The sequence below is a fragment of the Tenrec ecaudatus genome, chromosome 6 (genome assembly GCF_050624435.1).
Source record: "Tenrec ecaudatus isolate mTenEca1 chromosome 6, mTenEca1.hap1, whole genome shotgun sequence".
NCBI classification, from domain to species: Eukaryota; Metazoa; Chordata; class Mammalia; order Afrosoricida; family Tenrecidae; genus Tenrec; species Tenrec ecaudatus.
In genome coordinates, this window is record NC_134535.1 from 168,616,772 (window position 1) to 168,639,219 (window position 22,448).

Below are 22,448 nucleotides of genomic sequence, written 5' to 3' on the forward strand. Positions count from 1 at the left end.
AGCACTCAACAAAATAGGAATAGAAGAGAAATTTCTCACCACAATAAAAACCATCTACAAAAAACCAACATCATCCTCAATGGGGATAAAGTAGAAACATTTCCATTGAAAATGAGTACCAGATAAGGATGTGCCCTGTCACCACTCTTCAACATTGTACTGGAAACCCTAGCTAGAGCCATCAGACAGCAAAAAAGAAATCAAGGCAATAAAATAGGCAAAAAAGGAAGTGAAATTCTCACTATTTTCAGATGATATGATCTTATATAAAGAAAACCCGGAAGTCTCCACAAAATAAGCAAATGTGGTGGCAAAGAAAGCTGATGGTGACCAGCTATCAAAAGAGATAGTGTCTGGGGTCTTAAAGGCTTGAAGGTAAACAAGCAGCCATCTAGCTCAGAAGCAACAAAGCCCACGTGGAAGAAGCACACCAGCCTGTGCGATCACGAGGTGTCGAAGGGATCAGGTATAAGGCATTATCAGAAAAACAAAATCTTACCACAGTGAATGAAGGGGGAAATGCAGAGTAGAGACCCAAGGCCCATTTGTCGGCCACTGGAGATCCCTTTGCAGAGGGGGTCTAGGGGAGGAGATGAGTCAGTCAGGGTGCGATGTAGCACTGATGAAGAATACAGCTTTCCTCCAGTTCCTAAATGTTTCCTCTCCCCCAACTATCATGATCCGAATTCTACCTTGCAAGTCTGGATAGAGCAGAGGATGTACACTGATGCAAAGAGCTTAAGTGGAGAGCAAATGCTTTGAAAATGAGGGCAAAGAATGTACAGATGTGCTTTACATAATTGATGTCTGTATGGATTGTGATAAGAGTTGTATGAGTCCCTAATAAAATGTTTTTTAAAAATAAAATAAAATGTTATTAAGTTGTTAAAAAATAAAAAGACTTCTGGAAACAATTGAGGGATATGGCAAAGCAGCAGTATACAAAATTAGCAACCAGAAATTAATTGGAATTCTGAATATCAGTGAAGAGAGTTATGGACAAGGCATTAAGAAAACAATACCATTTACAATAGCTACCCCAAAAATTAAATACTTAGGAATAAATCTAAGGAAAGAAATGAAGGACTTATACATAGAAAACTACAGAACATTACTCGAAGAAACAAAAGAAAACCTACATAAATAGAAGAATATTTTGTGCTCTTGGATAGGCAGACTTAATATTGTGAAAATGTCAATACTAGTTAAAACAATTGATACAAAGCAATTCCACTCCCATTTCCAAATATATTCTTTAAAGAAATGGAAAAGCTGTGACAAAAATAATAATAATTTATTAAGTATGGAGGGTTCAGAAGGGAGGTGGGAGCGGGGAGGGAGGGGGAAATGAGGAGTTGATATTCGGGGCTCAAATGTTTTGAGAATGATGATGGCAACAAATGTGCAGATGTGTTTGACACAATGGATGTATGTATGGATTGTGATAAGAGTTGTACGAGCCCCCAATAAAATGATTTTTAAAAAAGAAATGGAATAGCTGATTACCAATTTCATATGGGTAGGAAAAAAACTCAGAATAAGCAAAGAACTTCTTAAAAAGAAGGATCAAGAAAGAAGTCTGCATTAGCTGACCTAAAATCCTACTACATAGCCATAGTAGTCAAAGCAGCCTGGTGCTGGCACAATGAGAGATATATAGACTAATGGATCCGAACAGAAAACCCTTACATAAATGCGTCAGCCTACAGGCAACTAATCCTGTACCAAATCGGACAAAGACAGTCTCTTCAACAAATGGCTTTGGACAAGCTGGATTTGTCCAGTTTGCAGAAAAATTAAACAAGACTCACATCTCTCCCCATACACAAAAACAAACTCAAGATGGATTAAAGCCCCAAATATAAACCCTAGACCTATCAGAATCATCACCGAAAAAACTGGAACTTAAGGGCCCTCTTGCAAGGAATACATAGACTAACAAATATAATGGAGGAAGTACACACAGTGGAAGACAAAAGAGATGACTGGGACATGGTGAAATTACATCATTTATGAACACCACATGATTTTTTCAAAAGAGCAAAATGAGAGTCCACAGATTGGGAAAATTTTTTAACCTATAAAACATTTTGGACAAGGGGTCTAATTACTAAATTCTACAGAATCCTGCAACAGCTCAATAAGAAAATAACAAACGACCCAATTAAGAAGAGGGCTAAAGACAAGCAGACAGTTCACCAAAAATGGAATATGAATGGCTAACAAACACATGAAAAAAAATTCTCACTATCACTAGCCCTAGGGAGATGCAAATTAAAACCACAATGAGATACCACCTTACATCCACAATGCTAGCCCAATTAAAAAAAGAAAACAACACATGCTGGAGAGGTTGAGGAGAGAATGGAATTTGTTTCTATTGCTGCTATACACATATACACACACATACATGCACAGTTATTATGGAAAATGATACAGCGATAGTTGAAGCAGCTGGGAATTGAAATCCCATATGATCCAGCAATACCATTATTAGGACTAAACTCCAAGGAAATAAGAGACAAAAAATGTATGTTCTTCCAGGTTTATTATAACAGCAGAGTTCCCAGTAGCAAGAAACTAGAAGCAACTCAAATGCCCAACAGTGGAAGAGAACAGATAAAGAAACTATGGGACATACACACAATGAAATACTACACCTTCCTAAAAAAACAGCGATGACAGCATGAAACACCACATGACATGGGAGGACTTTGAAAACATTATGCTGATTGAATTAGTCAATCATTAAAGGAGAAATATCACATAAATCCACTACTATAAGGAGAAACACCTATAAAACAAATCTTAGAAGCCATTTCCCAAAGAAAAGGGTAGAAAGTCTGCCTACTGTCCATGAACTGTACAACACCCCTCTTATACGCACTTTATAAAAAAAACCACCTCAAAAGATGGGAAAGAGCTCTCACACCAGTGGGCGCACCCCAGGGAGAAGACCATTCACTTGATGCTATAAGCTTCTATCCAGCCGCTGGTGAACCATGCCATGGACTAAGTATTATGATGACCTCAGACCTGGCCTTAGAGGGAACATGGCATCCTCCGAGGACCACAACAGGACTCTATGTAAAGTCTGATTGAACAATCTGAGCTTTACCTCAAAACTCCCTGTAGTCCTTGGACATAGGACTGAAATTCCCTGATGGCAGAGAAAGCAAATGATGGCCATCTTAAGACTGTGGAAATGGTGGTTGTTGGACCTAGGGTGGGACCTCTGGCTTAGTGAGTATCCAATGAAAGGAGACCCAGAACCACCATATATTTAGCATCTCAATTCTCCCCTTGCATTAACATAACAGATATTAATCTGATAGATAAGGATCTGCCATTATAAGGAATGCTACAAGAAATTTTCTGCTCACAGCAACCCCATGCTCAATGTAAACAGAGCTCAATCACTTAAGAATTCAATCTGTATAATGCAACCACGCATGGATCGCAGTTCACAGCTGGACTATAACTGCGTAAACCCCACATCTCAACAGTGCCTTAAATGATATACCGTTGGATACATTATTGGTGTTTTCGAAGCAATTGTCTTATATCCCAGTGGGATATCAATTTTTATTTTTTGTTTGTTCATTTTGTCATAAAATAATATGACTGCTAAAGTAAACCAGAGTCATTCATTATCCCTGGACAAGCAGGTGGATTCTAAGCTCCCATTTACCGTACATACTCGTGTATAAACCGAGTTTTTCAGCACATTTTTAATGCAGTTGTTGTGGTAAAATTAGCTTCCCTGGCTGATATTTGGGTAGACTTATACTTGAGTATATATTGTACTTTTATCCCCAATCCAAGAACAGTTAGTTCTTCTGACATGGCCCTGCTAGATACTTGCCTTCATGGAGATCATTGAAGATACGGGGTTTTCACAAGCAAAGTGTTACAGCAAAGTGTGCTGAAGAAAGCAGATGGTGCTTGGCTACCAATTGAAATAGTGTCTGGGGTTTTAAAGCTTGCATGCAAACAAGCAGCCATCTAAATGAGGCGTCAACTAAGTCTGCATGGAAGAAGCAACCAGCCTATGTGATCCAAAGCTGACAATAACAGAGTCCAAATATGAAGAAGGAAGAGCACTAGAGCTTAAATTGTGAACACCGAAGTTGTAGAAGGCTAAGTGGAAGCCCAACATCCATCTGTCTAGTCAGAGTAAGCCTCTGGCAGATGCCCCCTGGCCACAGACAAGGAATGCAAACAGCTTCAGTATCAGGCAGAGATTACTGTAAACTTGATTATCGTGGATCAAACCATGCATGGTATCATATGATACTTGGTTAGTTGACCTTCTCTTGACCCAATCTAAATTTGCTGTAGGCTTAAATATTTCTCACTTGTTCCATGACAGAAATTTCCTCTCTATTTTTAATATTTCTGGTAGTCTTTTCTTTCTTATGTTTTATCTTTATATATGTAAATATATACATATATATTTTTTGCTTTTGTTTTTATTATTTCTGTTGGGTTTCCCAGTTTATGAACCACAGAAGGAGTGGATGCATAGAGACAAAACCTGATGCAATGGTTTATCGGGGACAAACACTGAATGCAGGAGAGGAGAGGGAGCACTAGAATTGACTGTGATGATGTATGTGTATATACACCTCTTTAAAAGTGACTAAACTCTGGAAGTGTATGATATGTGAATTTTACACCAATAAAGCTGTTAAACACATGAAAAACATAAAATGTACAAAATCAAACAGGAAAAAGAGCAAAAACAACAAAATGAAAGAGAAAAGCGTCAATTCCAGAGAAAGCCGAAAATGATAAAAGCTAGACCACATTTAAAATGAGTCCAAAAGGAGAACAAATGATAAGGTGTTCAATTTTAACTTAACTACATCTGCATTCATCTCCTTTCCAACGTGCTCCATGAGCAAGGCTGCTCACATCCTCCATCAATGGTCAGAAGAGATTCTCCAGAGGCTCAATCTCCATGGCAACCCTGCAAATGGATTTTGAGTTTTCACTGTCATCTGCCTTCTGCAAACCAACGCTCAGAATTTAAGCTCTAATAACCTTCTCTCCTCCAGGCTTGGGTTTTATTAATTTAATAGTAGTATTGTTGTGCTGCTGATGCTACAGCCTTGGATTTTATTACAGTCCTTGGATCACACAGGCTGGTGTGCTTCTTCCGGTTCACTTAGCTGACACCTCTCTTAGCTGGCTGCTTGTTTGAAGATAAGCTCTTGAAAACCTCAGGTGCTGTTCTTTCTGATAATTGAGCACCATCTGACTTCTTCACCATACTTTGCTATAGCACTACATCTTCAGTGAGCTCTTTAGAGCCGTGTCATAACAACTAATTTTCCTTAGACTGGGGCTACAATTAAGTGTAAGCTCAAAATTCAATCATTGAGCTGTAATTTATTTATGGCCCTGGTGACCTTAGACACGTCACTATCATTTTATGGGGGAAAATTACAAATACTTCTTATGGGATATATGGTAACTTGACTGAGAGTATCATTAATTTAGATAAAGGTATAGAATGCAAAATATTGTTGAGAAATGAAAGCACACATATATAGGAAAACTTTTTAGATTAAATTACATGAATTGTTAATTTGTACAGATTTAAAATTTGGGTGACTGTATTCTACGCAAACAATGAGGGTGGAAGATTGTACAAAAATTTCAGTAACACTTGTTCCCAAAGGCAGATCTATGCCTTCTGGACTAAGACATGTCATGAAAAAGCAAAGAGAGTATGAAAATAGCACCTTTTCCTTTCCTCGTGTCTATTGTTGGGATATCATCCCACAGCTCATCAGGCCTTTTGACATTAGTGTTTAATGCATCGAATCTGCTTTTGAGATGTTCTCAAAATTCAGGTGGAATCTGCTTAGAGTTGTGGTTTGGGGCTCATGAGCTTCAATCTGCACTTACATATGAGCAACTGATGGTCTGTTCCGCAGCTGGCCCTCACTTGATTTTAGCTGCTGTGCTGAGCTTCTCCGTCACCTCTTCTCACAGATGTAGTCAACAGAATTTCTGTGTATTCTACCTGGAGAAGTCTATGTGCCTTTTGTGTGGCTGAAAAGGGGCATTTGCGATGTCGTTGGTCTCACAAAATTTCATCATGTGATCTCCGGCTTCATTTCTATCTCTGAGACCATATTTTCCAACTACTACTCCTTGTTCCTGAAGAAGATTTGACTTTCTACTCCCGTAAATAACTACAGTCTCAGAAACCAACAGGGGCAGTTCTACCTTGTTCTGCATGGTTGCTATGAGTCTGCGTTGAGTCGATGTCAGTGAGTTGAGAGTGAGTTCCATCCTTTTTGTTTCCAACTTTTGCATTCCAATATCCTATAATTATCAATATACCTTGATTGCATGCTTGATCAATTTCCGACTGAAGACTTCGGTAGAATGCCTCAATTCCTGCATCATTAGCTTAAGTGTTAGGTGCATAAATTTGAATAATAGTTGTATTGACTGGGATTCCTTGCATATGTATCGATATTATCCTATCACAGAGCGTATTGTACTTCAAGACAGATCTTGAAAGGCAGCTCCGTTCCTCTTGGATTTGCGATTTCCACCATAATAAACCACATGGCTAGTTCAAAATGGCCAAATACCCACCCATTTCAGCTCCCTAATGCTTAGGACATTCATCTTTATGAATTCCATTTAATTTATGACAACTTCCAATTTTCCTAGATTCATACATAATGCATTCTGAGTTCCGATTATTAATAGAGGGTTGCAGCTGTTTCTTCTTATTTGTGGTTATGCCACATCAGCAAACGAAGGATCCGAAGGCTTTATTCAATCTATGATTGACTCTACTTTGAAAGGACAGCTCTTCCTTGGTTATATTTCGAATGTCTGGTGTCTGAGAGACTCATCTACTAGCACTATATCTGAAAATATTCTGCTATTTATGAGGCTTCCAGTGTCTGACAATATTCCACTGATCTATATGAGGTTTTCAGTAGCTAATTCCTCAAAAGTGGACAGCCTATTCCATCTTAGTCTGGAAGCTCTGCTGAAACATATTCAACATCATTACTTTATGCGTCCCTGCTGGTATTAGAAATATCAGTGATATAGCTTCCAGCATTGCAGTAACACACAAACCACCACAGTATGACAAACTGACAGACAAGTGGTGGAAGGTAGCTATTTACTTTGACTTAAATGTATACAATTGTGCATAAAAATAGAAAAACATCAAAACTGGGCTTGTCTTATTCACTCAACCCACTGCCATGGAAGTGGTTCAAACCTATAGCAACCACATAGGACAGAATAGGACCACAAATCTTTATCATAGCAGACAGTTTTATCTTTCTCCCACAGACCAACTTGTGTGTTTGAACGGTTGACCCTGTTTCTAGCAGACCCATGTGTAACCCACCACACCACCAGGCTCCTAAATGCACGTGTAATAACTTCTGTGTCGTTCACAAATATAAATTTGAACTTAATGTAATCTATTCTTCCTTTGCTGTTTGGAACTGAATCAACTCTAATGGAAATTATGTGTGTACCAGGGGTGAGCAAGCCAATTTCTTGGGAAAACCAGCAACCTCAATGCCAATATCTAACAAATTCTATTCTCTGCTGATTTTTATTAAGAGTGTATGACAGGGCAGGCTTCTTCTTGGTTGGATCTCTCTCTCTCTCTCTCTCTCTCTCTCTCTCTCTCTCTCTCTCTCTCTCTCTCTCTCCTCTCTCTCACTCTTAAGTGAAGAAGAGGAACAGAGCACAACAATCCTTTGTTTGATTGCTATAAAGGTGATCAGTGTCAGCAAAGGAAAAGAGGAAATTGAACCAAGGAAGGGTTTTCATTCTCTGAAGAGCCCATAAGGCCTCTCCTAAGACCTTCCAGAGGAGAAACCCAGAAGAAGAGCAGACTCAACTGGCGGCAGAGGGGAGGTTAGCCATAAGGCAGGAGGGATAAAAAGATCCAGGGAACAAAGACAGAAAAGGGAAGTTCTCAAACCACCCCCTGGTGTGGCCTCTGTGTACGGAGAGGTGACTGAATCTAAAGAGCACACATCTGTTTTGTGACTTAAATTGGCCTTTGTGTCCTTGTGATCTAATCATTTTGTTTTTACTTTATGGAAATGAATAGTGCCTTTACTCTTCCAGATGGGAAAGGCTTAAATAAGCGTTTGTCCTTTCTGTTGTTGCTGTAAGTTACCATTACCTTTGAAAGACTTAGATTTAGAATCTGACACTCCATGCGCCAACTCTCCAGTGCTGAGATTTTCTCCAGGTCTTCCCAATTTCATCATCTGAGGAAAACCTCATGGCTCCTTTCCTTGTAACAGAAAAGGGCCTTGCTAATATAGCAAAAGTGTACAAAGAGCATAAACCCTTGCCTATTAGACTCAGAGACTCTTAGAACAATAGGACTAAAAAGGATGTTGTCAGAGATCAAAATTGTTTAGCTATAGAAAGCTTGCTTCAAAAAAAGCACAAGCGAAAGGAGAATCTATCCGCGGAATGCAAACAGTGCTGCTGTGGCTGAGGCAGGAGTGGGCAGACTAGAGATTAGCTGGCCTGCCCTAGCCTTCTCTTACCCTGTGGGTACACCTTGGAAAAGAGCTTGAAAACTAGAATTCTAGCCCAACCCTGGCAGTATACGAGTATGAAAATTGTCATTCATCATGTCAAACAACTGCCCACATTTCCACAACTGGTTAGTGTCAGGAAGTACAGACCAGAAAGCATTTGTGTCACTTCTCACACAATATTCCTCAGAAGACTCCATTCACTTGAACACACTATCGTGCTTGCATCATGAAAGTGGGAAGGTGATCTCAGAAGACATTACCAAATAGTTTTATTCAATAAAGCGATATTACTTTCTCCAACGAGCATTTCCTGGGTCCGTCTAAGATGAAAAATAACTTGACTTCTCTCAGCAGTCCCAAATGCTTGTTGGGAAATGTATCAAAGTGAATTGTGTAGTAAAAGAAATTTATCCAAGGAGTGCAAATATATGTAGTTTCAGTACATTGATAACAGTAGCTAACCAGTAGAGAGAACTTTTTTGTATGAGATTTTTTGATTTCATAAATACATATTTTATTTATTATTATTATTTTTCAAAGATCATTTTATTGGGGGCTCTTACGACTCTTATAACAATCCATACATCAATTGTATCAAGCATATTTGTACATATGTTGACATCATTATTTTCTAAACATTTACTTTCTATTTGAGCCCTTGGCATCAGCTCCTTTTTCTCCCTCCCACCCTCCTCCCACCCTTGTGACCTCTTGATAAATTATTATTTTTATTTTCATATCTTACACCGACCACTGGCTCCCTTCCCCCATGGTTTCTGTTGTCCATCCCCTCGAGGGGGGTGGAGGTTATGTGTCAATCATTGCAATGTTTCCCCTTCCTCCTCTCCTCTCCCCACCTACTCTCTACCCTGCTGGTATCCCTACTCCCATTTCTGTTCCTGAGGGGTTAAGACATATCATACTTTAATCGCCTCGTATGTATGTGAATGTTGGACAATGAATAAGAGAGACTGCAGAAGAGATGCATTTGAGTTATGGTGTTGGTGAAGAATACTGAAAATATTACCGATAAAGATGAGGCTTTCTACTCCCACAAAGAGTTCAGTCTCAGAAACCCACATTGGTTTCCAAGTACTATCCTGTCCTGTAGAATCACTGTTTTGCTGTGTCTTGTTTTTGTTCATGTTATTATCTCCACAGGTCTGTCTAAATAAGACAGGCTCGATGAGCAATCTGGAGGAGAAAACAACGGGACCAACAGTTCTGGGGGGACAACGGGTAGAGGGAGGTGGGGGGAAAGGAAGTGGTGTTAACAAACCCAGGGACAAAGGAACAACAAGTGATCCAAATTGGTGGTGAGGTGGGCATGGGAGGTCTGGTAGGGCATGATCAAGGGTAATGTAACCAAGAGGAATTGCTGAAACCCAGGTGGGGACTGAGCATGATAGTGGGACAGGAGGAAAGTCAAGGGAAATAGAGGAAAGAGCTGGGAGGCAAAGGGAATTTATAGAGGTCTAGATAAAGACCTGTACATATGCAAATATATTCATATATGAGGATGGGGAAATAGACCTATGTGCCTATATTTATAGGTTTAGTATTAAGGTAGCAAAAGGACATTGGGCCTCCACTCAAGTACTCCCTTAATGCAAGGATACTTTCTTCTATTAAATTGACATTCTATGATGCTCACCTTCCCAACACAACTGCTGAAGACAAAGCGGGTACATAAGGAAATGTGGTGAAGAAAGCTGATGGTGCCCAGCTATCAAAAGATATAGCGTCTGGTGTCTTAAAAGCTTGAGGGTAAACAAGCGGCCATCTAGCTCAGAAGAAACAAAGCCCACACGGAAGAACAAACCAGCCTGTATGATCACGTGGTCCCAAAGGGATCAGTTATCAGGCATCAAAGAACAAAATATCATATCATTGGGTGCACACCTCCATGATATGATCACTGAAGACAAATGGGTATATAAGCAAATGTGGTGAAGAAAGCTGATGGTGCCCAGCTATCAAAAGGTATAGCATCTGGGGTCTTAAAGGATGTACACTGGTATAGATAGGAACTGGAAACACAGGGAATCCAGGGTGGATGATACCTTCAGGACCAGTGGTGTGAGTGGCGATACTGGGAGGGTAGAGGGAGAGTGGGTTGGAAAGAGGGAACTGATTACAAGGATCTACATGTGACCTCCTCCCTGGGGGACGGACAACAGAAAAGTGGGTGAAGGGAGACGTCAGACAGGGCAAGAGATGACAAAATAATAATTTATAAATTATCAAGGGTTCATGAGGGACTGGGGAGCGGGGAGGGAGGGGAAAAAATGAGGAACTGATTCCATGGGCTTAAGTGGAGAGGAAATGTTTTGAAAATGATGAGGACAATCAATGTACAGATTTGCTTTACACAATTGATATATGTATGGATTGTGATAAGAGTTGTATGAGCCCCTAATAAAATGATTAAACAAAAAAAGAGTCACTATACACCAGAAACAATTCTATAACAGTGAACGATGGACAGACAGAAGAACAAGCAAACCTGGCTGGGAAGAAGTACAGCCAGAATGCTCTTTAGAAGCAAGGATGGCAAGCCTTTGTCTCATGTACTTTGGATATGTTATAAGTTCATGGAGAGAATAGTTCATGGAAAAGGACATCATGCTTGGCAAAGTTGATGGACAACGACAAAAGAGAAACACTCTCAACAAGATGAATTGACCCAGTGACCACAAAAATGGGCTGAAACAGAATCATTCTGAAGAAGGGGCAGGACAAGTTAGCATTTCCTTCTGTTGTACATCGGGTTGCTAGGCATCAACACAGACCCATGGCACCTACTAACAACAACACTAACAAATGCATGTCAAGGTCATACATTCTTCTTTTAAATAAATTAAGAAGATACAATTGTGAGAAGCATCAAAGCCCACATGGAAGAAGCAAACCAGCCTTTCTGACCACAGGTGCAGAAAGGACCAGTTATCAGACATCAAAGAACTAAAAATCATATCAATGGGTGCCCACCTCCCTGACGCGATCAATGAAGACAAATGGGTGCATAAGCAAATGTGGTGAAGAAAGCTGATGGTGCCCAGCTATCAAAAGATATAGCGTCTGGGGTCTTAAAGGTTTGAAGGTAAACAAGCGGCCATCTAGCTCAGAAGCAACAAAGCCCACATGGAAGAAGCACACCAGCCTATGTGATCATGAGGTGTTGAAGGGATCAGGTATCAAGCATCAAGGAACAAAAAAATCCTATCACTGAAAAGGTGGGTGAGTGCAGAGTGGAGACCCAAAGCCCAATGGTAGTCAACTGGACACCCCTTGCTGAAGGGTTGTGGGGAGGAGATGAACCAGGTAGGGTACAGGGTAGCAATGATGAAACATATAACTTTCCAATAATTCTTTTTTTTTCAATATTTAAAGAGACTTGGTACATATTCAAAGTTAAAATAACTCCAAATTTTATAGCTATACATATTGTTTTAAAGCAACTTAATATATTCTTAAATTTCATCATATATACACTCTCTAAAGGTTCTTCAGGTGAGGTATGTAAACATTGTCTAATGAAAAATTTTCAATATTTCAAACCAACAAATTCACAGCATACAATGAATTTTCACCCATTTAAAGACACCATATTTTCCTACACTCACTAACATAGTGGAACTCCAGGCCCAAGAGGCATGTGCTGATGTTCCAGGTCACCAATGGGCAGAATTCCTAATTTCCCTGTTCAGGAATGCTAGGTCAGGAACACCCGCATGGCACCAGTCAGGGGCGGGCAACAGGCCCTGCCCTTGGGCACCTGGGTCACTGGCTACCACTCACAAGACAGCAAAAAGGAGCACACCTCAACAACTACAGAGATTGACCTCAGCAATGACAACATGGGGAGGGACCAGGAACAACTTTGAAAGGAACCGTAGATTCATATTAGAGCTCTCTGAATCCACAGCTGCATTGGCAGCCCTGCCCTAAACTCCTTCTGAAGGGCCACCCCTAAAAAAATAAACTACAAATCCCACAGGCACCTGAGCTTCTCCACTAATTCTTAAACACTACCCCCCCCCCGCCCCGCCACTGTCATGATCCCAATTCTACCTTACAAATCTGGCTAGACCAGAGGATGTACATAGGCACATATAGCAACTGGAAATACAGGGGATCCAGGACGATGACTCCTCCAGGACCAGTTAGGTAAGAGTGGTGATGCCTGGAGGGTGGAGAGAATGTAGGGTAGAAAGGGGGGACTGATTACAAGAATCTATGTATAGCCTCCTCCCTGGGGGAGAAGAAGGCAGGGGGAGATGTCAGACAGTGTAATATATGACAAAATAATAATAATTTATGAATGATGAAGGGTTCATGAGGTGGGGGCGTGGGGCGGGAATGGGAAAATGAGCAGCAGATATTAAGGGCTCAAGTAGAAGGCAAATGTTTTGAGAATGATGATGGCAACAAATGGACATATGTTCTTTGCACAATGGATGTATGCATATATTGTGATAAGAATTGTACGAGCCCCCAATAAAATTATTTAAAAATAATTTATAAATTATCAAGGTTCATGGGGTGGGGCAGGTAGAGGGGAAAAATGAGGAGCTGATACCAAGGGCTCAAGTAGAAAGCAACTGTTTTGAGAATGATGATGGCAACAAATGTACAAATGTGCTTGACACAATGGGCGTATGTATGGATTATGATAAGAATTGTACAAGCCCCCAATAAAATGATTAATATAAAAAAGATACAATTCAGTAGCTGAGACACCGTCAGATCTCTTTATCATTGTCAAGAAAACTTCCAAATGGCTTTTTGAGTGATACAACCTATACAATCAACTTCTACCCCACAAGATGACCTGCCCCCAAGCAGATATGATAAAGCTTGGAAACAAGGTGACTTTATTTACAAAGGACGCTTTTTTTTTCTCGCTCATATCTTTAAAAACTAAAATTTAGCATGCCTTAAAATTAAGAGCATTTCATCTGGCAGAAAAGCAATCCAGCCTGGGTGATCATGAGGTGTCAACAGGATCAAGTATCCGAAGACCCCAAACAAACCAATGCAAACGAGGGGACTCGGAGTGGAGACCCAATCTGTAGACAATTGGACAGTCCCCTCACCGAGGGCTCACAAGGAAAGGATGAGTCAGCCAAAGTGCAATATAGCACCAATGAAACACACATCAGGTCTCTAGTTCTTTAATGCTTCCTTGCCTCCCACTTTCATAACCCCAGTTCTACCTTACAAACCCTGCTAGACCAGAGCATGTACACTGGTACAGATAAGAGATCTTGACACACGGAATCCAAGACAGGTAACCACCCCCAGGAACAGTAATGGGAGTAGCAATACCTTGAGGGTGGGGGGAAAGAGAAGGTGGGTAAGGGGAGAAAGGGGGACCGATCATAATGATTGACATATAATTCACACACAGACACACACACAGACATACCCCCCAAGGGAGACAAACAACAGAAATGTGGCTGAAGGGAGACATCGGTCAGTGAAAGACATGGGAGGAAAAGTGATAAATTATCAAGGGTTCATGAGGGAGAGATGGTGGTGGAGGGGGGAAGTGAGCTGATACCAAGGGCTCAAGCAGAAAGAAAATGTTTTGAAAATGCTGATGGCAACATATGTACAAATGTGCTTGACACAATGGATGTATGTATGGATTGTGATAAAAGCTGTACGAGGCCCCAATAAAATGATTTTAAAAAAAGAAAGTTCACATCCTTGTGAGCCATTATACCCAAATCCACTCAAATAACAGCAGAATGGGTCTCAATACTTTTTAACTATATTCTTTCATTATTTAGATACCTCTTGGTCAAAGTCTTGGTGGCATAGTGGATTACATATTTGGGTGCTAACTTCAAGGTTAGCAGTTCCAAACCACCAGCTATTACCTGGAAGAAAGGTGAGACTTTCTTCATCTAATAAATAGTACACTCTCCCAAACCTACAATGACCATTCTACCCTGTCTGATAGGATCTCACTACAAGTCAGAATCAACTCAAGGGTATTGCGTTTGGAGGTTGGTTTGGACAATGCCTTAACATTCATATTTCTAAGGTGCAATTTTTCATGCTATTTTATTGCACTGTTTTAGTTGTATTTTATCTGACGGTTCTGTCGATCCTAGTCTCTGCATCCAAAAACCACAACATACCATCTATTACTGATTCATTATTGTGGCAGCGAGTTTGGGCTTTGGTTTGTAGTCATATACTCCTCGAAATCTTAATCTCTAGCACCCACCATTATTCTGTATTAGGATGGTTTTACCTTTTTGAGGATATCATGGAAGTGGAGTTTATACTTTTAAAAATAGGTTTAGCTTAATTTGAATATATAACATTTTATTTTTATCTCATAAGAAGAAAATTCTCTGTCTTACTGGAGTTCTTTTTTTTCGGTGATTTTTTTCTTTGTCCTTTTTTATAAGTTGTTACTCCAGCTGAGGAATATCTGCTTTGATTTTGCCAGGCATCTGTCACTGTTGCTCATTACTTGGGGTTAGTTACTGACTTATTATCTGTTTTAAGAGCAAGCGGATTCTAATGGACTCACACTGCTGTTTGTCTCTCTGTAGGTGGCCAGTAAGAGGATGTGAGATCTAATATTTCATACAATTATCAAATAAGTGGACAAAGAGATATAAAACATCTGGACCCTTGAGTAAGCAATTGGTAGCATATGCATTAGAGAAATGGAAATGGATTCCTTTGGTTATTGATACTATACAATGAATCTTAGATGGGACTATAAACAATGGATAGTTTAAAATGCAGCAGCATGTTGGTGGACTATCTTGGTTTAGATTAGTGAACCTGGTAAGAGTTTAAAGTCAAGTCCAGTTTTGTTTAACATCTCCATAAATAATCTGGAAGACTGATTAAAAACCCCTTTAATTACATGTTTAAGTGACTTCAAGCTGGGAGGTGTTAAACATGATATAAGGAAAAAGAGATGGATAAATAACATGATAAATGCTTTTTTTAAAATTAATCAGGAGAAGTCCAAAATGGTTGCTTAGCGTGAGAATGATTTCAAGTCAAGCTACTAAAAAGGGAAGAAGAAAAAAACGAGTAAAGAAAGAACAGCATTGGAAGAGGAGATTGGTAGCAATTTGTAATATGGTAAAAGATCCCAAATCGTTATTATTATATATAGTATTTTAATGCCTGTGATTTTCATGATTTGTGGCATATAGTTTAGCAAACTAAGTGCCAATGTAAAACAGAATCATTAAGATTGTTCTGCCAGCTATAAGATCGCATTCACAAATTTCTCTACTTGATTTTTATTTATTTTACTTTCACATCAGCACATATGATGCATGATTTGTGTATCACTTTATCTCTTCGGTAGAAATCCTCTGTATTATTGGTTTTTGCTTTGTTCTTTTCTTTTTTTTACTGAGGGTTCAGTTGTATGAATTTTCATAGAAGATGTATAAATTCATAGACCTGCCACAACAATCTTTGACAGAAAAATGTCCTCATTCTAAAATCCTTCATAGGAGCTCTGGTGGTTCTGTGGATTAGATTGACTGCCAACCTCAAGGTCAGGCTTTGAACCCACCAGCTCCTCAGTAGGAGGAAGACGAGGTCATCTGAAGTCCCATGAAGATTTGCAGTCTTGGAAACTCCATGTAGGGTCACTGCGGGTTGGAATCAACTTGATGCCAGTGGGTTTGGTTTCAGTTTAATTTGTAGTCTCTTACTCTTCACAACCCTAATCTGTAGCAACCACTCCTAGGCTCTGTTACTATAGTGTGTGTGTGTGTGTGTGTGTGTGTGTGTGTGTGTGTGTAAGAGAGAGCTTTATCTCAAGGAACAATATATTGAGAAAACACCCCAGCCGAGTGCAGATCAGGTCCATATGTTCAATATTAGCCCATATGTGCAATACTAGTCCATGAATTCCTCTTTATACTCACACAGCACATGCCATGATGCCGATTGCAGGGAGCTCATAGGCCAACGGGCTCTGTAGAACCAAGATGAGACTTGCTGCTTCAGTAGAGTTACACTCTTGGAGACCCAAAGGGGCGAGGGTGGCTCTGTCCTATCGGGTTGCTATGAGGCAGAATTGACTCGGTGGCTGTGGGTTTTTAAAATGTAAACGGAGTGTACACATTATGCAACTTTTTGAGACTGGTTCTGCGTTAGTCTGGGTAGATTAGCAAAACAAATCCAGGGAGACAGTCATACATGTGTAAGAGCTTTATGTACAAGAACAACTGAATATTGAGAAAACATCCCAGCCCAGTCCAGATCAAGTCCTTGTGTCTGATATTAGCCCGTATGTCCGATAGCAATCTATAAAGTCCTCTTCAGATGTACACCACACATGCATGACGCCAAATGCAGGATGATCACAGGCCAGTGGGTGGGAAGTCTTCTGGATCCAGTGGCGTTGTAAGCATCTCAACACTGGCAGGGGTCTCCACACAGTTCCTTCAGCTCTTAAACTCTGACTGCCTCAGGGTAGCTTCCTGTAGTTCTTCTCAGAAATGCCTCGCAGGGAGACAGCTGAGAGAGAGTGTCTCCTGCTCCAAGGAGGAAAATACAGTTCCTAGAATTCTCAGGAAAAGGCTATGCCCACACACAGGCCCCATTGGCTATGACCTGATTGACAGACTAGACTCCACCCCTATTAATCCTCTCAGGTCCCAAATGGACACCAGATTATGAAACTACCACAGGTTCTTTGGTTCAGCTCAATTCCTTTGAGATACATTTTATCCAGTTGCTGATAACAATTATTTAATTCTTCTTATTACGAATTAGTTTTCCATTAAGGATACCTGGTAATACCATGCTTAAGTGATCAGCTGCTAACCCACAGGTGACTGGCTTGACCCCACCAGCCACTCAATGGGAGAAAGGCGTGCAGTCTGCTGTGTGAAGTCCACAGCCTTGCAAGCCTGACAGGACAGTTCTATTCTGTTCCCCGGGGTTGCTATAAATCAGAATCAATGTAAGGACAGTGGATCTGGTTTGGGTTTTGCATTGTAATGTATGTATATAATCATTTATCCACTTACCTACTAAAGGGCAGTTAAACTTTTTTCCAGTTTCTGGCAATTATGAACAGAACCATTCTAAAGAATCAAATAGCGACTTCTGTGTGAGTTCAAGCTTTCATTTCACTAAGGAGAATATCTATGACTGCGATTAGCTTGTTCATGGTGGGAGTTAATATTCAACTTGATAAGAAATTGAAAAACTGCTTCCCACAGGTTGCTTTCCCCAGAATGGCTGTGCCATTTGCATTCTCAACAACAGGGGTGGGCCGCAGGTTGCCCTGGAGGTAGTTTTTTGTGACCCATGATGCTCTGAAATAAAATGAAAATAGAAAAAATTGTTATGAAGAAAATAGTGCTTAGGTGAGATTGAGGCAATACCACACACACAATTCCCTCATTACATTTTATTTCAGAGCATTGTGGGCCATAAAAAATTACCCTGGGGGGCTGCTTGCCACCTGCGGGCTTCCAGTTTGACACCTATGTTCAACAACACTGTTCCACATTCCACATTGTCAGTAATTTTAATTTTAGACATAAGGTTGGTGTTGGTAGCATACCCCTTAAAATCTCATAAAGGTTTTAATTTGCATTTGGTGGCGCTGTTGAGTGTTGGACTGCTAACTGAAAGGCCGGCAGTTCAAACCCACCAGCCACTCTACAGGAGGAAGATGAGACTGTCTGTTAATGTAAAGAGTCACAGCCTTGGAAGTCTTGCATAGGGTTCCTATGAGTCAGCATCTACCTGGCAGCAGTGGATTTTTTGGTTTTGTTTTGTTTTTTGGGTTAATGGCTAATGGTGATGTAGTTTCACACACACACACACACACACACACACACACACACAGACACCCATAGGCATATTCTTTTTAGACCCCTGGTTGGCACAAATTGCTTATATTCAGCTACTAACTGAAAGGTTGGCAGTTCAAACCTATTGAGGAATGCCATGGAAAACAGTACTGGCAATATGCTTCCAAACAAATTATGAGGGACTTCAAAAAGTGGAACATTCCATTATCTTTTTATTCCATTTTTCAACAAAAAAGTGTTGACCATCCTACATGCAGCCAAAAAGGCTTCTGACAAGATACTAGTGGGCTCTGCAGACATGCTAAACAGACCCGCTACAACAGACAGGAGAGAGCAAATGGCACTGGTACTGATGACAACCCTGGAATCTCAAGTTTCAGGAGAAAGGAGAGAAACGTGGATTGAACACTGACTAGGAGGATAAGCTGGACAAACGTGACAAGAGAGCAGCCAGCCAAAATGGGTGAATTTTTACCTGCCTGACACAGCACAGCCATTTTTAACTTTTGCAAGTAGCCTTCAATTGGGACAGTCGTATGATCATTGTAGTTGCTCACCCACAACCACACAAATGGCCACACTGATGGTTAGAGTCCAGAAAAGTATGCTCCTCTCCTCATTCCAAATACCCTGCTGGTGACTGGAGGTGTGGACAGGCCTAACTGTCACCCTCTCAGGGAGTGGTGAAACCCACCTACCGCACTGTCAGAGGCACGCACGCCCTGGTGCATCAGGCTCTGGCTGCATGCCATATCGACATCTGGAGGTGTGTGGGGTGCTAGATGAGCAATTTGCTCCCAGCGAAGAACTCATTACAGAAGCAGGTACCAAACCCCAGCCACCTCTGATCTAGCAGGTGCCCTGATCCCAAACCTTTGTAGGCTGACAGACACTCTGGGATTGCACGTCCTGCTCTCTGCACCAGGATCTCATTGGCTGGTAGAGAGGGCTGGCATGTTTCAGGCACTTGTCTGCCCCTCCTACCAGTTTTCTCCTTTCATTTTCTTTTCCTTCTCTTGTTTTCTTCCATTGCTCAGTTCTTTTCCCCATTCCATTTCTTAGTTTTTTTTCTTTATCTCTTTTGTCCCTCCATTTTTTATGATTTGGCTTTTTTTTTTTCTCTTCCCTTGTTTTTCCTTTCCATTTTTTAGGGATTAATTTATTTTATTTTGCTGTTTGCTTTTCTCCTCTTAAAATATTATCATATTCATTATTACTCTTGTTTGATTTTCTCTCCCACGCCCCTTGCCCCATCTCTTGAGGTAAAGCAGCCAAGGCTACACTGCATCTCCTGCAGTCCCACCTACTGGGCAAGGACCATGAACCATTCTTGTAGAACTTGATTAACAAGCTATGTTGGCCAACACCAGCCCAGTCCACCCTCAGCCATACTATACAAACAGTGGATACAGAACTGCATATATACCCCCATCCTCTATCACACCTACCAGGAACAGCTGGGGAATACCTAACAACACGTCAAAATTTAATCATCAATTACATATAAATACTACATCATCACAATGTCTCAGAGATAACAGACAATTTCCGTTCATATGAAGAAATAAGACTCAAATACAAAAAATACTCAAAATACGGAACCGGTAAGCCTATCTGTAAAAGAAATGGCATTGGAACTTTCTGATAGGATATTCAAAAGAATGATATTTACATACCTTCAAAGGCTTGAGAAAGTTGCAGAAGAAACCAAGGCAAACATAAATATAACTCTAGAAGAAATTGGCAAACATTACTAAAACAAATTGACAAAACTGAATGAAAAAGTAGAAATCATGCAAAAGCAGCAAATGAATCCCAGAAGATTAATGCTAAGATTTCAGAAACAAATAATACATTGAAAGGATAAAGGAGTAGAACTGAATCAATTGAAGGCAGAATTCATGAGATTGAAGACAAAGCTCTTAATACTAATTTGCTAGGAAAACAATCAGAAAAAAGAAAAACCAAAGAGAATCTTGAAAGCAGAAATCACGCAGACAAGGATGCAATAAGATGGCATACATATAACTATGAACCAAAAATTATGGCCAACCAAGAATTATGTACTCAGCAAAATGATCCCTCAAATATAATGGTGAAATTATGGTATTTTCAGAAAGCAGAAATTAAGAGAACTTGTAGAAATCAGACCTTATAACAATCTGATATGAATATGCAAGACAACACCCAGAAGTCAACCTAGATATAGAAGTATCCAAAATAAAGCAAGCCTACAAGATTGAAATTAGAGATCCAGATATATCAATTTGCAAACAAAGACAACTACAAAATGAAAAGAGGGAATACATTGTGTAAGTACAGAACTTCCAAACAGAGGGGAAGTCAAAGGGATTTCAAGAGAGAAAAGACTGTCTTAAACTCTGGAAGAAATTAATACATTGCAGGGTAACACCAAATAAATTTATTAGGCCTTCCCATCAAGGTGAAAAAGAGCAAAATTATAAAGATTCAGTAAACATACAGCAATGACAGAAATGATAAGAAAAAATGAACTCAGCACAAAAAAGTATGTGGATTTAAAAAACCAACAACAACACAAACCACACAATAAAATTACAGCAATATATGCATACCTATTGATAATTATACTGAATATAAATGGATTAAATGCCCTAGTCAAGTAACAGATAATAGCAAATGGATAAGAAAACATGACCCAGTAATATACTATCTAAAAGAGATCCACCTCAGACATAAAAATAGACTACAATGCAAAAGTATATCAAGCAAATGATAATTTTTTAAAAAGGAGCAGTAATATTGATTTCTGATAAATTTGGGGAAATATCCAGCATGAGACAAGGCAGAAAACTATATAATGATTGAAAGATCAATGGAAAAGTGGACACAGTCCTAATATCTATACAATCCATGAAAAACCTTCAAAATATTTAAATCAAACTAACAGAATTGAAGAGCAAAATAGAGAACTCTAAAAAAATAGTAGGAGACTTTAACATACTACTTTGGATGAAGACTGAAAAATTAGAAAGAAATTCAACAAAGACATGGAACTAAACAACAATCAACCAAATTGATCTCAGGACATGTTCAGAATACTCCACCCTCCAACAACATAATATATATTATTTTTAGTGTACATGAAACATTCTCCAGAAGACACCATATTTTAGCCTATAAAGTAAGCCTCATTAAATTTTATAACATCAAAATACTACAAAGTATCTTCTTGGATCATAACTATAAATTTAGAAACCAACAATAGGAAGATCAAGGGCAAAAAAATCAAATATGTAGAAACTGACAACTACCCTGTATAATAAAAGAAATAAGTTATTTGAATCAAATAAAAAATAATGAATAATATACCAGAGCCTTTGGGATCCATGAAAAGTGGCACTCAGATGACAATTTATAGCAGTAAGTGCACACATTAAAAAAGAAGAAAGAACCAAAATCAACCTTAACCCAACATCTCCAACAATAGAAAAATAGCAGCAAAATAATCCTACAATCATCAGGGGAAAAAGAAATAATAAAGATTTAGAGCAGAAATCAATGCAACAGAAAACATTAAACGAACAGCAGCAACAAGGCTAGAAGTTGATTCTTTGAAAAGACTAATAAAATTGACAAACCGCTGGCAAATTGAACAAAGGAATAAAAGCAGATACAAATACCATGAATAAGAAATGAAATTGTGGCATCACAACAGATTTACCTGAAATAAAAAGAATAGTGATGATAGGATTCTTCACAATAAAAAGATTATGAAGAACCATACTCCAACAACGGAGCTCTGGTTGGTGCTGTCGGTTGAGGGTTGGGTTGCTAACCACAAAGTCTGTGGTTGAAGCCTACCAGCTCCTTCACAGAATAAAGATGAGGCTATTGGCTCCCATGAATATTGACAGCCTGGGGAACCTATAGGGTTGCTATGAATCAAGATCGACTTGATGGCCGTGGATTAGAGTGAAAATTAAACCCGATGGCTTTGCTGTGATGATGTGAGGTGCTTTTGAGTCAATTCTGACTGACAGTGACAGGGCAACACGATGAAACACTGCCCTTTCCT